This window comes from Rhincodon typus, unplaced genomic scaffold (assembly GCF_021869965.1).
Source record: "Rhincodon typus isolate 14 unplaced genomic scaffold, sRhiTyp1.1 hic_rhity00000878, whole genome shotgun sequence".
NCBI lineage: Eukaryota > Metazoa > Chordata > Chondrichthyes > Orectolobiformes > Rhincodontidae > Rhincodon > Rhincodon typus.
In genome coordinates this window covers 18,189-26,600 of record NW_025966516.1, presented here as the reverse complement: position 1 = coordinate 26,600, position 8,412 = coordinate 18,189, and positions in this window count along the sequence as shown.

Below are 8,412 nucleotides of genomic sequence, written 5' to 3'. Positions count from 1 at the left end.
GAAGAAGGGTCTAGGCCCGAAACGTCAGCCTTCCTGCTCCTCTGATGTTGCTTGGCCTGCTGTGTTCATCCAGCTCTACACCTTGTTATATCAGATTCTCCAGCATCTGCAGTTCCTACTACCCCTTACAATTGAGTTCCCTTTCACTAAAGCTTTCCTAGTCTTTCCTTTCCTTCTGTGCATCAGAGCCAATCATGGTGTCACCAACTTGGCTGTTGCCACTTTCCCTTGAGAGGCAGTTTCCCCCAGAAGTATCCAACACAGTATATCTGTTTAGAGGGAGACGGCCACAGGAGACGTCTGAATTATCTGCCCATGCTTGCTGTTGTCTTCCTGGCGGTTACCCAATGCCTTTCTGCCTATGTGGCCCTTGTGGTGTGACCAACTTGCTAAACATGCTATCCACAAAGCCGTCAGCATCATGGTGAGTGAATCTGCAGCTCCAGCCACACCATATTGTCCATCAAGAGCTGCAGCTGAACATATTTCCTGCATGGGTGATAACCATTGACGCTATTTCTTCCTTTCTTCCTTTTCTCTTTTTCTCTCTCTCTGTCTCTCTTCCCCCTCCCTCTCGCGCTCTCTCTCTCTTTCCCCCCTCCCTCTCGCTCTCTTTTTTCTGTCTGTCTCTGCCTCTTTTTTACCTCATCTTCCCTTGCGTCCCCCCCTCCTTTAAATAACAAACTACAAATATAAGAAGTTGACCCTGTCTTCCTCCCAATACTCGTCATTCAGCCCCTAAAGCTGGTTCCGAAGCAACCAATCTTGCCCAGCTGCTATTCACTGCTCCTCTCCTGCTGCTGCCCAAAATGAATCTCCCCAATTTCCATGTTTCACTGCTTTTGTTGTTTACACATTCATACATCTCTTTCATGTCAGTGCTGGATGTTCACTTGAGTCCCATATAAATAGACACAATCTAGAATCTGACTGCAGTTAGGTAGTGTATGCTTGTAATGTGGAAACTTATAAGTAACTATATAAATGTGTGTAAGAATTGGTTACATTACTTGTCAGGTGTTGCCATGAAAGGCAAGTTGCATTGCAGCATTGGGCAAAGCATTACTGCAGCCTGGAAGTCAAATTACTTGTTGCATTATGGTTGTCTTAGGAAATGTAAAGAAGCTATGAATTAAATTGTTATCAGAAATACAAGTCTGAATTGCAGATGGTTAAATTTATGCATAAATGAACTGTGCTGCCCCACTTTATCCAGTTATGTGTCCAGATTCTGGAATGACAGGGTTTTGGGGAAATAGTTTGAAAATGCACCCAGCTGGAAATTTCTATGCTGCAACACTTATTTTAGATTGGAGAAATTGGCATATATTTCATTCAAGAGTGGTTGTCAGAAGTCGTGCAGCAATCCCCATTTCCAGATTATGTAAAAAGTGATTGCATCTCACGTTAAAGTGCTGACACAAGTACAATCACTAATTCCATTGCGTAAATGATGTAGTGCTAAGTGGAGCAATAGTGTAGAAAAGTAAGGAATTGGATAGATGTTTGAGGGCAAATGTCGTTGAATGTTATCACATTTGAATTGATCAGATGAACTGTAGAGTCTTTTCCAGCTCCTGGTGTTTCTATGTTGCTACTATCCTATATTCCACTGTAAGATTTATAAAATCTATAGTCAAATAGTTTGTGATTCTTGGAGGTGCATGACCGGACAGCAAAGAATAGTGTGATGTGAATTTTTAAAATCTTCATGAGAATTCTTTTAAACGTTTTGTAATAGAACTACAAGGTGTGCATGTTTTGAAATTGTTTAGCAAAAATCAGTATTAAATATAATTTTTCAGCTTCAGTAAAGAATATTGATATGTTAGAAATGCTTAAAGAAAATAATAGAATAATGCTGCATTACTATTTTGAAGTTCAGACATTTACAACACTGATTCCAAATCAAGTTAGTGAGACTTGCTTTCCCATGCACAAAGCCATGCTGACTATTCCTACTCAATCCTTGCCCTTCCAATTACCTGTGAATCCTTTCCCTCAGAATCCCCTCCACTGACATCAGGCTCACTGATCAATTCACTGTTCACTGGCTTTTCCTTATCACCTTTCTTAAATAATGGCACCACATTAGCCAGCATCCAGTCTTCTAGCATCTTACCTGTGGCTATCAATGATACAAATATCTCAGCAAAAGGCTCAGGAATCACTTGCCTGGCTTCTCAAAGTTCTGGGATACACCTGATCAGGTCCCAGGGACTTATCCACGTTTTGTATGTTTTAAAATGTCCAGCATCACTATGTCTTGTAATGTGGACACTTTTCAAGATATCACTCTATTTCTTCAAGTTCTCTCGTTTCTATATCCTTCTCCACAGTAAATACTGATGCCAAATACTCATTTAGTATCTCAACGACCTGTGTGGTTCCACACACAGGTGGCCTTGTTGATCTTTAAGGGGCCCTATTGTCTCCCTCATTATTCTTATGCCCTTAATGTATTTGTAGAATCTCTTAAGATTAAGGAGAATCCAATTTGCCAAAGCTATCTCATGTCCCGTTTTTGCCCTCCTGATTTCCCTCCGGTATATCCTACTGCCCTTATACTGTTCTAGGGATTCACTTGATCCCAGTTGTCTATACCTGACACGTGACTCCTTTTTCTTGACCAGAGCCTCCATTTCTGTAGTCATCCAGCATTCGCTACACCTACCCACCTTGCCCTTCACTAATAGGAGCGTACTGCCTCTGGACTCTCGTTATCTCATTTTTGGAGGACTCCCACTTTTCAACCACCCCTTTACCTGCGAATAGCCTCTCCCAATCAACTTTTGAAAGTTCTTGCCTAACACTGTCAAAATTGGCCTTACTCCAATTTAGAAATTTAACTTTTAGACCAGGTCTATCCTTTTCCATAACTAATTTAAAACTAATAGAATTGTGATCAGTTGGCCCTGAAGTGCTCCCCCACTGATACCTTAGTCACTTGCCCTGCCTTATTTCCCAAGAGGTCAAGTTTTGCTCCTTCTCTAGTAGATTCATCCACATACTGATAGCTGAAATTTATATTTAAATTAAATATATAGTCCTCATTAGACACTGATTTGTTGTCCGTGTACTCATGAGGTTGGCCTTGAACCCCATCTCAGTTTTTTTCAGAAGCTTTGACTCGTACTGAAAACGCTTGTCATGCCTCCGTAATAAATTGCCATTAATGCTAAAATATTATATCTTTGCTTCGTTGTCTGCAGGAAGTTTGTGCTCTTATTTCTGGTGAACAAGATATATGGATAGGCTGGAAACGTTTTCACTGGAGCATAGGTTGAGGGGTGACCTTACAGAAGTTTATAAAATCATGAGGGGCATAGCTAAGGTGAATAGCAAAGGTCTTTTCACTTGGGTGGGTGATTTCAAAACTAGGGGGCATATTTTTAAGGTGAAAGGAGAAAGATTTAAAAAGGACCTGAGGGGTAAAGTTTTCATACACGGTGGTTCATATGTGGAATGAACTGCCAGATGAAGTGGTAGATGCAAGCACAGTTAGAACAATCAAAGACATTTGGATAGGTGCATGAATAGGAGAGGTTTAGAGGGATATGGGCGAGATGCAGGCAATGGGACTAGTTCGGCTTGGGAAACTTCGTCAGTATAGATGAGTTGGACCGAAGGGCCTGTTTCCACGCTGTATGACTACGATTCTATAACTGAATGTACTTTGTAAAAAGCCACCTCAGTAATCTTAGTTTTAACAAGCACAATTACAGGTAGACTTGCAGCAAATGAAAGAAATTTGATTGTCACGGAACCTGATTTTTCAAAATAAAAACCAAAAGAACTCTGGATGCTGTAAATCAGGAACAAAAGCAAAGTTGCTGGAAAAGCTCAGCAGGTCTAGCAGCATCTGTGAAGGAAAAACAGTTAAAGTTTCGGGTCTGGTGACCCTTTCTCAGAACTCCTTCAGTTATACCTACCACTATTGGCAAATCCAATGAAATTTCTTTTTTTGGAGCTACCTACATTAGCAGTATTATCCAGGCTGGTTTCTAGCCACTTGCCATGAAAAACAATGTGAAAATCTAGGCTTAAGGAGACAAATCATTCAAATGTATGCCAGCGGAAAAGGCCAGAGATTGTAGAAATGGTAAAGAGTTAAAGGCTCTACATCTTGAAAGCACACCGCATTTCTAACAGTGTAGATGAATTGTTAGCACAGCTAGAAATAAATATGCATCGCCTGATACCAATTGCAGAGACATGACTGCAGGATACAAAGGATGGGACCTGAATATTGAAAGCTGTTTAACATTTCAAAAGGATTGAAGGCCAGGATAGGTAATGGGGTAGCTCTGCTGATCAAGGGTGCCATTAGTGTAGTGAGATTCACTTCGATTGAAGGACAAAGATATAAAATCATTTTACGAAAAGGTGAGACATTGGAAAGGTAAAAGATCGCAAAGGAGTTATTTATGTACCTTGAATAATAGTTACACTGTAGGACAGAGTATAGGACAGGAGCGGTCATGTAAGAACGGTACTACAGTATTGATGGTGACTCCATCTACATACAGATTGAGTGAATCAATTTGGCAAAGCTGGCCTGGAAAGTGAGTTCTTAGTACATTCAGGATGATTTCTTAGAGTAGCATGTTCCAAATCCAGACAGGTACACTTGCTTTTCTAGACCTGGTAGGAGAATGAGACAAAAAGTAACCAAAACTTTATGGTAAAGGTCCAACTGGTTATGACATCAGATGATCGAACTTTTGGTTTTGGTTCACAGGGGAGGTATGGCTCCTTGACCGGTATTTTTAAACTAGAATATAGGTAGTGTACAAAAATTGTACCAAATAAGACTGTAGACCATAAGAAATAGACACGAGAGTAGGCTGTTCAGCCCCTTGAACTTGCTCTGCCATTCAGTAAAATCATGGCTGATCTGACATTCCTTGCATCTGCTTCCTTGCATTTTTCCTGTAACCCAAATTTAAAGTAACACTGTACACATCTGAAATGATCAGTCATTTGTCTGTGATGTAAGGTTTGTGGTCTTACATGTGTTTTAATACTTAATTTAGACCTTAGAGTTTCATGTGAGTTTTTGATCTGTTTGAGAGGGCTTAATGATTAACTTGTCAGTATTTCTGGAGCCATTTTTTAAACCAGTATGATTGCATGTTCCTGTTGTAAGAATAGGAATTTGTTTGCATTGTGAGTTTTCCAACTGGACAAAGTAAATATTGAAAAGCATAGAAACATACATAGGAGCAGGCAGAGGCCATTCAGCCTTTCGAGCCTGCTCTGCCATTTGTCACGATCATGGCTGATTGTCCAACTCCATTGCCTAATCCTGCTTTCTCCCCATAACCTTTGATCTCATCCAGCCAAGTGCTATATCTAGTCATCTCTTGAATACATTCAATGTTTGGCATCAACTACTTCCTGTGGTAACGAATTCCACAGGCTCACCACTCTTTGGGTGAAGAAATGTCTCCTCAGCTCTGTCCTGAATCGTCTCCCCCGAATCGTCAGACTGTGACCTCTGGCTCTGGACACACCCACCATTGGGAACATTCTCCCTGCATCTACCCTGTCCAGTCCTGTTAGAATTTTATCAAGTTCTGAGACCCCCACCCCCCGCCTCATTTGTCTGAACTCTAGCAAAAACAATCCCAACCTAGTCAATCTCTCCTCATACGTCAGACCCACCATCCCTGGAATCAGCCTGGTAAAGCTTGGTCTTGCTTTAAAAGAATGAGGAATTGATTTGTTTACTTAGGAGAAAAACCCATAGCTTAGAAAACCTTTTTGGTTTCAGTTTGCAGAAGTCCTGTTTGGAGTTAGATATAAAAACGCAACTCTTCATGAAGAAAGATTATTCCATATGGTTGGGAAATAGGTTACCTCAGTGTAAGAATTTTAGGTTACGGTCCCAGACCAAGTGTTTTGGAATGCTAGCAGTCCATACTTGGCTAGAAACCAAGGGGTTATTCAAAGCTGAGAGAACCTAAGCTTAGTTATGTGATACTCCTGGAAGAGGCATTTAAGCTCAAGTACAGGAATCAAAAGAAATATTTCTAATTCACACTTTTCAATATGATAAAGAGAAGAATTATCTCTGATATTTTAGTATTATGAAGTAATGTTAGAGTAGATAGAATTGTGTTTTGACATCTTTGGAATTGTGTAAATACCTTGGTTTATTCTATTTTATCTTAATTTCTTTTGCATAATAAACTTTTTGATTGTTGAGCACACAATGCTGCAGGCTTGGTTTTGTGCTTTGTAAAGAATCACTGTGTTTTCTTGTTCTTTTTATTTGTTTTTATTTATCCAGCCAGAATGCAGTCTGGGATCTGAATTGTCCAGTAATATCATCAACTGGAATTGTAGTAGGTCAGGAGATTGATCAGATTTTAATGATCAGCAACAAGTGATTGTTTTAAAAAAAGGGAGAATGTAGAGACTGAGAGAAACCTAGCCAGCATAGGAGAGAAAAAAACAACTGAAGCTACTGTTGGTCCTTGAGTAAAACTACGAAATCTATAATGAGAAACAAGAAAGTAGTATAGCATTGAACAAATTTTTAGTCTGTCTTCACTGTAGAATACCGGCACCATTTCCCAAAGATAGTTGAAAAAGTGGGAGGGGCTTAAAATCAAAATCACCAAGGAAAGTCCATTAGACCTAAAGGCTGACAAGTACCCAAGGCCTTATGACCATACCCTAGGGTCTTAAATGAAATTATTCCAGAGATGGTAGATGCATTAGTTATTTTCCAAAAGTCCTTAGATTCTAGAAATGTCTGTGGATTGGAAAATAGCTATTGTGATCCCTTCAAGAAAAGACTGAGACTGAAAGCAATCAGTCTGCACTCAACCTAGACCTGATATTAGTTATGACCTATTGGAAATGAGTGCTATGATAAAACATGTTACAGGTAATTCTCCTATAGAGTGATAGTTGTATTCTAGTGTGACCTTCGCTATAGAAAATCACTATACCTGTACAGCAGAAAGTTCACACTATCCAAACAGCATCCACTATTCATCAGTTGCGTTACAACCAATTTGTGTTAACAAAACACACGTTATAACAGAACTATCTGTAATTTTGAGGAATCGTTGAGAGTAACAAAAGGTATCTCAGTTTGTCTTAACTGAATTGAATCAATTGAATTAGCTTTGTCAAATGCACTTGAATGAGCACAGTGAAATGTCAGCAATGTTGCCGCTTATTACACCTTCTTTGGTACAAGATACCTAGGTATAGATATTTGCGTATTTGGTATAAAATAGAAAAAAAATAAATAAAAAGCAACATAAGAATAAAAAGGATATTTTTTAAAGTACTCAATTTATAGTCCTTCCACCCCAGTCCATGCCAGCACCTGGCCTCCAGACCGCATCAGGCCAAGTCTCCAGACTATGCAGGGCTTCAAAACTTGACGCCTCACGTACAGTCCACAAAAGGGCTCAGCCCCTGCTGTGCCCTCCAGTCTAGGACTTGGCTCCCCCTTTCCCATCCAAGCAAGTATAAGAAGATTTTAAAACATTGAAAGTTTTTTAAAAACCACACTTTTTTTTTTAAGAAGAAAGGAAATGGACAGCAGACGAGCTCCGGCACAAGTACCCCATTCTACCACCATGTTCATTCCAACTGGCTAGTATTTGAATTAACAATCTCCATGCCAACTCCTTTCCCTTTCTCTGTTGTCTTCTCCAAAGCCACAACTCGCTTGAGACATGTATGTTCCACAGTTCTAGCATCCTAGTTTTAATAATTGGCACATAAGAAATAGGAGCAGAAATGTAGGCCATTTGGCCCCTCAAGCTTGCCATGCCATTGAAAAAGATCATCACTAATCTGCCCCAGGCCTCAACTCCCCTTTCATGCCAACATATTAGAGCCTTCAGCTCCCAGATATTTCAAAAATCGCTTCCTCCTCTTTAAATACTTTAAGTAATCTAACCTCCACAACTTTCTGGGTAGAGAATTCCTGATATTCACTACTATCTGACCAAAAGAAATTCCTTTACATCTCAGTTTTAAATGAATTTTCCTTACTCTGTAACTATATCCTCTTGTTCAAAATTCCCCCACTAGTGGACATTAATTCTCAACATATACCCTATTAATTTCCCTCTATCTTGCATGCATCAATAAGAGTATTGCTTATTCTTTTAAACTATTGTGAATAAAGGGTCAACCTGTTTAGCTGTTCTTGATAATTTAACCTGTCATCCTAGGAATCAGACTAGTGAATGTTTTTTGAACTGCCTTCGATGCCAGTGCATCTTTCTTTAAATGCAGGCCCAAATCTATATAAAAACATTTTCTAAAGATTCACCACCTGAGTGATATTTCTTCTCATTTTAGTCCTAAATGGCTTGTCTTTTATTCTCAGATTGTCTCCCTTAGTTCTCTACTCCACAATAGAGGGGAATATCCTTT